The sequence below is a fragment of the Mustela putorius genome, unplaced genomic scaffold, assembly GCF_011764305.1.
Source record: "Mustela putorius furo isolate JIRA1106 unplaced genomic scaffold, ASM1176430v1.1 tig00003988_pilon_pilon_pilon, whole genome shotgun sequence".
NCBI lineage: Eukaryota > Metazoa > Chordata > Mammalia > Carnivora > Mustelidae > Mustela > Mustela putorius.
The window spans coordinates 12080812-12088148 of NW_025422127.1; the positions used below are offsets into that span (position 1 = coordinate 12080812).

General features: G+C 46.7%; 1 long non-coding RNA gene across 1 annotated transcript; it reads left to right on the top strand.

Moving 5' to 3' along the window:
- The first annotated feature begins 632 nt into the window (after positions 1 to 632).
- LOC101688389 lies at positions 633 to 6953 on the top strand. The gene is made up of 3 exons (XR_201409.3): positions 633 to 834; positions 2717 to 2924; positions 6505 to 6953. It is a non-coding gene; the product is annotated as an uncharacterized LOC101688389 (long non-coding RNA).
- Positions 6954 to 7337: the final 384 nt, after the last annotated feature.

Below are 7337 nucleotides of genomic sequence, written 5' to 3' on the forward strand. Positions count from 1 at the left end.
ATACTCCAAGGGTGACAAAGAACCATCGCAGTCAGGCCAAGCAGAAAGCAATCTGTGGGGCATACAGAGCGACACTATAGGGAAGAGCGACACTATGGGACACACCTGTCCAAGAGTGGGGCCCCGTACCTGAGCCCCTCCATTGCCTATTCAGTCATGCATGGGTGAACGTCCGCTAATTCCTGCAGGACACACGTGCATTTACAAGGCTCATCTTCTCCTCTGCAAGAGGACGGGTGGTTTGTGGTCTCTTGAACAAGGACAGAGCAAAAACAGGAGAAAGCAAGTCCTGAAGATAAATTGTGCCTCCTTCCACATTCCACAGTAGGCTAGAGCCACTGTCTTCCTCACTGAGCTCCCTCCTCCTAGAGCCACTGGACGGACCAGGGAAATTCCCGCCTTTAGAGATCTCAGGAGAGAGCCAAAGGGCAAGAGGCAGTGTTGCCGCTGCTGCTCTTTAGTGTTTGTTTGCTGTTCACGAACAAACGTCTTCTGGCCCCTTGAGGAAGGATGGGTTTGGGTGGGAAGGACACAGAGCCTCTTGGAACCTTTTGCATCCAAGGAGTGAGTGGGTTTTTATATTTAGCAGATGACTCACCTTCAAGCACATTAGTCACAGCCTCCAGCTCCGATCTGGCAGGCTGGATGCTGGGGATCTCAGCGGGGTGAGATCAGACAGAGCGTTGGGAGACAGAGCAAGAGAGCTCGGGAGCTCGAGTCAAGAAGACCAATATGAGAGGTGGAGTGGGAAATACAGAAGCAGAAGGCCCTGAAAGAAGCCCAGCCGAGTCCCACCCAGCCAAGAGTCTGTGGCAGCAGGACCGTCTGGATCAGGTTTGCTGCAAACACACAGCCATCAGGGAAAGAGAGCAGAGGGGGGGCAGGACCCAAAGCACCTGTCTCTGAGGCCACGCCTATGGCCTGGCTCACATGTCCAGGAACTTTCCAAGTGGTCCCCTCGGGGTCACGCACGAAGCTTGCCAGCCTGGGCCCCATCCATGGGCTGGCCTCGGTAGTGACAGATGGCTGGAGCAGGGGTTTTCACGGGGTGCAGCCGGACCATGCCCAGGCCATGCTTTAGCAGGGCAGAGAGAGAGAACCTCTGAGAAAGACTCTCTGTCCCAAGAGGGAAAGGAACAGAGGAGCCAAGAGCATTTTCCATCTAGGGCAGAAGTTCTCGAGTGCAGTCCCCGGGCCCCCCTGTCTGGTGCCTGAAGGCCCTGGGACTTCGAGAACAGTGATTCCTGGGACCCCACCCAGGCATCCTCACCTGACTCCCACTGGGCGGGTCCAGAGCATCTGCTTTTGCAGGTCCTGGTGCTTCATAGGCACCTTAAGTCTCCAAAATCTCTGATCTGGAGCTGGAGTTCACCACGCCAGTGGCCTGACCCTGACTCACGGTGGAATAAAGTCATGGTGGTATTCTTCTCTGTGCCTCAGTTTACCATTCAGAAAATGAGAAGCTCACTCAAAGGATTGTTTGGAAATTAAAAAAAAAAAAAAACGCACAGGAAAGGAATACAAAGTTGGTTTGTCGTTTTTCTTCTTCATGCGAAATCTAAATGCTTCTTAACTAGAACTGGGTCAGGTCGCAGGGGAGGAACACTACCCCTGGCTGGATCCCACAGCTCCAGAAATGGCGAAGGTCATCTCGAAGTGAACTGCAAGGGGCTGGTGCCTGAAGGCAGAGGGCAGCTTGTTTGGGACTCGCCGGCTGCGATGTGGAGCCACCCTCTGCCCATCTTGGCCCACAGGCTCAGCAAGTTAGGGCCCATGTTTGCACCCTGGGAAAGGGGTCTGGAAAGTCAGAGGACTTGCTCTTCCAAACCTCTCTCAGGACAAGTGGGACCATGTCCTTGGGGCAAAGTGAAGTGAAAGTGAAAGCACTTGGTGGAAGTGAAAGCAGCCAAACGGGAGGGGAGAGGAGGAGGGGCAGGGGGAGGCGCGGAGCCTGCCTGCTGGGGTGGTGCGCATCCACTCCTCCTTCTCACCAGCACCTTCAAGGTGGGTGTCCTCGCCCTGTGAAGGACGGGAGACTGGACTGAGAGTTAACGGACCTGCCATATTCCCGTGGCAACACCAAAAGTCAGGACTTGAATCTGGGTCCAGAGCCCATGGGTCTTTTCACTTCCCTAAACTGCTGCTTCACTTTGTCACCACGATCCCTGGCTCACTTAACAGGCCTGCCACATTCTGGACAATGTATTCAGGACATCCCATTTCGCTTCATGCCATCCCCCCTCCCTTTGCTCTTCTACCCACTGTGGCCTGAATTTTAGAAAGTCTCCTCTTGGTTCTCAATACGGCAATCTCCACCCCCTTGGTTCTTGGACCATTTCCTCTATTCTATCAATGATGTCTTTTCCAAGGCCACATAAATCTCATCTTTGAGACCTCCCCAGGGCCACCGCTGCTTCACTGTCTCATGGCCTGCCCTGCGCTGCCACAGGCATCGTGTCTCTGGAGCTTGAAAAGGGTTCTCTGATGACCTTGGCTCCCTGAGGGTCAGGGTTGTGCCTTTCCATTTTTATGCTTCCCTCATTTAAAGCTTCATACCTAGAAATATAGACCCTGTCGACAGGTACAGTAGCCATGAGAAGGAGCCTTGGGGGAAATGCCCTAGCATGGACTCGCACATCCCATCTGGAGATGCAAGCCAGTTCTGTCCTCAGTCTGCCTCCTTCCCTGAAAGTCTACTGCCTTCTGCTCTTCACAGAGGAGACTCAGTTGACATGCCTCTCAGGCCAGAGCCCTGAGCCAGCGGGTGCAGGAAGAGGCCCCATCAGGAATAGAAAAGCATGGTCTTGTTCTCAGCAAGTATGAGCAGTGTCCTCTCTGTCTCTCTCCTCACCAACCAGACTGGAAGTTCCTCGAGGACAGGGCCAGGCTTCGTTTGTACGGTATGTCTGACCAGCTGCAATGAGGTAAGTCAGAACCCACAAAGCAGGTGGGAGAGAGGATGGGAAGGGTGCTACAGAAGTTTTCCAAGAGTTCCTGAACTCTGGTCTTAAAACTCTATCTAGAATTTGTTGAGAATAGCATCTTTGACACAAAAATAGGAGAGTGAAACAAGACAGTGCCTAGGAAAGTATTTAGCAAAGTGTTGTCTCATGAAATGACATCTTATGAACTAAATTAATTATGCTAATGTAAGCAAGGTGTACAAAAAGAAATGAAATTTGGGGCAGGAGTACATTAAATGCAACCATCTACTACATGCCAGGCACCATACAACTTGCTCTGCCCATGGCACCCTATAATATAATGCTCATAGTGACTCTACTTCACAGATTAAGGAACTTAGGAACAGAGAGGTCTATTTTTCTACCCAAGGCCACGCACTAGCAAGTGGCCAAGATCTGCTTTGAATGGACCGTTGTCTATCCCCAAAGTTAGAGCTCATTCTTTTATACCAAGTTGCTTCAATACTTGGAAAAGTTTAGGGGAGAAATTTCATTTTTTCAAATTGGGTTTTGAGAAGATGGTGGGAGATAAGGGATGGAAGAAGAAAGAGTTTTCAGACAGCCTTAGGGCACCCCTTTAAGAATGGGTGGCTTAATTCCAGAGAGGAGGCTGAGCAGAGCCAAACTGTCACAAGAAGAGCAGAGGTTATTTCAAGGCTGAGTATATCTAGCAGGCCAGCAGGCAAAGACTTTAATAGTGATTGTGCCCATAAAGGTCCTCTGGTGTCAAAGATTCCACTTGGCTGGGAGACCAGGCAGAGGGAGGAGAGTCCTGGGGGAAGTGGGAAGTGGCAGAGGTCCAATTTCGACTGCACATTCTGTGAGTGCGGTATACATGACCAGTCCAAGTAGCCATTTAATGTCACAAATACAAAGTCCTTAGAACAAGATCATCATGATCCAATCCCCCTGCACATGCACATCACTTGGAGCAAAGATTCCTGGAGAGAATGATCGTTCCTGACCCCTTAAAGATTCCTCCCTTGGGGTTTAGAAACGGTTACTGTCTGGAAGACATAACATAACCAGTAGAAAATTCTCCCATTGAAACTGATGTCATGAAACCCACAAGGTGAAAACAGATTCCTAACTAATGTGTTTTCTCATCCAGTGTCCTCCTGAATCTGGGGGGGCGGGGGGGCTGTCTGATCACGACACTTGGCACTTAGTGGTATGGCCTGTGTGCCCTTCTCGTGATGCCTCCTGAATTCCCCACCAGATTCTGATTTTCCCTGGAGGAGCTGGGGAAATGGTGCTTCTCTGTGCTTTCTGGTGTGCCCAACAGAGCACTTGACATGTAGTTGGCTTTTAATTATATTTATTGAGAGTCTATTATGGGGATTGCCATTTAGCTTTTTCAGAAGCTCTGTAAGACACGATAACAGTTTCTTATCATTTATTGTTTTTTTATTTACTAATTTGTGATTAGTTAATAATGGAAAATCCAGCCCTGCAAACAGAGTAGTCCCAGGAGACTGGTAGCTGGGGATTTCTTAGTTTTCATTTTCTAAGGTTTGTGCCTCAAATACCTTATTAGCTAAAGATATCAAGCTTGATTTTATGATGTTCTGAACAAGAGAAAGGGAAGGAAAGGCATTTAAGTAGCCTCAGTTCTTTCGTCTCAAGTGGATTCTTTGAGGTTTTGTTGTACGCTGTGGCTTGGCAAATTCAGGACTGATTGAACACGGTTCTGTTCTTAGAAATGTGGATGGCCGTGATTTGTGGGAGTCACTGTCCCTCTTGCCACCATCATCTGGATCTTCCCCTTAGTGGGTTTTCAGCTACCTGGGGTCAAGAAGATATCTTCTCAACAATATATTCAACCCGCCCCTTAATCCTTAAGGAGTCTAGGAGTCCGAAGTTTTATGATTTTTTGGTATTTCATCAAATTTTCTTCTATCTTAAAAGCTACTAGAGGCTTAAGATGCCCAGAGAGCATGTTTTGTTGTCTGTCTGCTTCTTCAAGTCTCTCTCTGCTCAACAACAGGACACTCTGCTGGTCATAACCAACCCCTGTCACACCAAAAGAAGACTGGAACCCATGTGGTTTGGGGATAGGCAGCTCCTACCGTATCCCAGAAGGACCGATTCACCTCTTCCACACTCTGCTGTGTGGCTGGGGTGAAAGCTTCCTGGACTCCTGCTCTTGCATTTCTTCCCTGGTCCAGCAGAGCCAAGTGATTGAGCAACATGACCCTTGCCCATATGGACTCCATAGACCTCCATAGACCACTTATTGCAACAGCTTTCAAAGGAACATGGAACAGACACACGGCATGTGGATCTTTCCCCAGTAGACTACAATGTCAATAATAAAGAGGATATTGGTTGTGGCATTAGAATTCAGCTTCCCAGAAGGCTGCCCTGAGCACAGTCCACAGTTGACTCAATTTCAATTTTAATTTCCTGCACCTTTTATATCTCTATGTTCCTTTTGTACACTCTGGAATAATAAATCCCAATCAACAATTGCTACCATATGCAGGATACTGCTATGCAATTTACCTATATCATTTTCAACTCTCATTATAGCCCTATGAGGTAAATAGGATCATCTTTATTTTTGCAGCCTGGTAAAGAAAACAGAGGTCAATAAAATTTAAGTCATGTTGTCTACAGTCACGTGGCCTGTAAGCGGGATGTAAAAGTGAAATCCGTGCCATAGAAGTCTCATTCCAAAACCTGTCCTTTATATGTCATGAGCCTCTATCCATAAAATAATGAGTCCTAATCATTCAAAGCTAGATTCATGATATTTACCAAGAGGAGAAAAGGGGTTAACAGGTTACAGTAACACGGCACAACCAAAAACAAAAAGATAAGAAAAAAAATGTTCTGGTGAACTTTCAAAAAGTTCATAGTTCATTAGCCAGAAGAGCACGGCTCCTGAAGAACTCAAATTTAGTTCCTCAAGATGTGACAGCTCTGTGGGTTGTCACAAGGGATTTTAGAGGGTTAGAGGCTGCTTGTACCTGCTCTGAGCTGTTTTCTCTTTCTGAAGCTTTGGGCCCTCGAAGGCGTAGATGTACATCTGTGCATGTGAGTAAGTGTGTGTGCATGGATGGGTGTGCACCTGTCTAGGATATGGGGGATGGGGATGATAAAAGCAGAATTTCAGGCACCATATAGTCACACAATTAGTTTGACCAAGAACAAAGAAATGGATCATATTCCAGAGGATCAACAGGATGAATTAGATAAACCATCAGGCAATTGATGTGTTTCTTGGTAACTGAATAGCATAGTGCTAAAAACAAAAATAAATTGACTTGTACCCACAGAATTGTCTGTACAAACAAGCACAGCCTCAATGACAAATAGACAACTAGAAATGGAAGAAGCAATGGATTGTTTTTCTTTGATGAGAGGGACACCACAAAGTTTTTACTGCACCATGGTCTTAGTCGGTGTACCCATTTAATTAGGTACTCTGTGGATGATGGCCTTTCAGATTTCCCTCCCACAGCTTGGCTTGTCCATATATCACTAACAGTTGCCTTGCTCAGGAAGCAGCCCTGCTCATCTCCACTCTGTCCCACAGGCCTTCACAGCTCCAAGTGAAGATCAAGGCAATTATGGAGCCTGGAAGATATGGAAGCCTCCATCCCACAGACATCTAGGACCATCTAAATAAATGCAATGCCAGCCAGCTATCAGGCTCTCCTCTTTGGTTGTACAAAATTAGGGAAGTGTTGGATGGATGGATGGATGGGTGGATGTGTGGATGGGTGGACAATGGTTAGATGGACAGATAGATCGACGAAAGAACAAATGAACAAAATTAACACAGAGTACTTACCTGATGCCAAAATAAAGTATGGTAACTTCTGTATAACTTATTTATCTGCTTATGATATAGAAGACCTGCATCCAGGTGCTTATAAGGAAGTAACACCTCAAATTATCTGTAAATAACTCCTGGTAAAAAGCCCAGCCAGAGAAATTAGAGAAGAGAATATAAGGAATGATGACATTCTACTCTGCTGGGCGTCCAAATTTGAGCTCATCTCTAATGAAACCCCAGGTGCATTGGGTCCCTAAGGAGCTCTGGGGAGCGGTCTTCAACTAACCTACAATTGAATATTATGCCCTCAGCTTCTATTAAGATGTGTTGTAAAAACAAGTTTTGAATTTGTTTGTAAAGTTATGGTTGGAAAAATTGCTCACTTTATCATTCAAGGTCATACATAAAAACTTTACATTACATAATTTTGTCCTCTTTCCCTTTTTACCTCTGCTGGCAAGAAGCTCTGAGACAAACATGACAAACCATTAAATAGTGATTAGATTGGCCTACAGCATTAGCATAATTTTAAGTCCTGACATACAAATGCATTCCTGCTTTAGAAAGCTTACTCTGCCAACATCTATGCC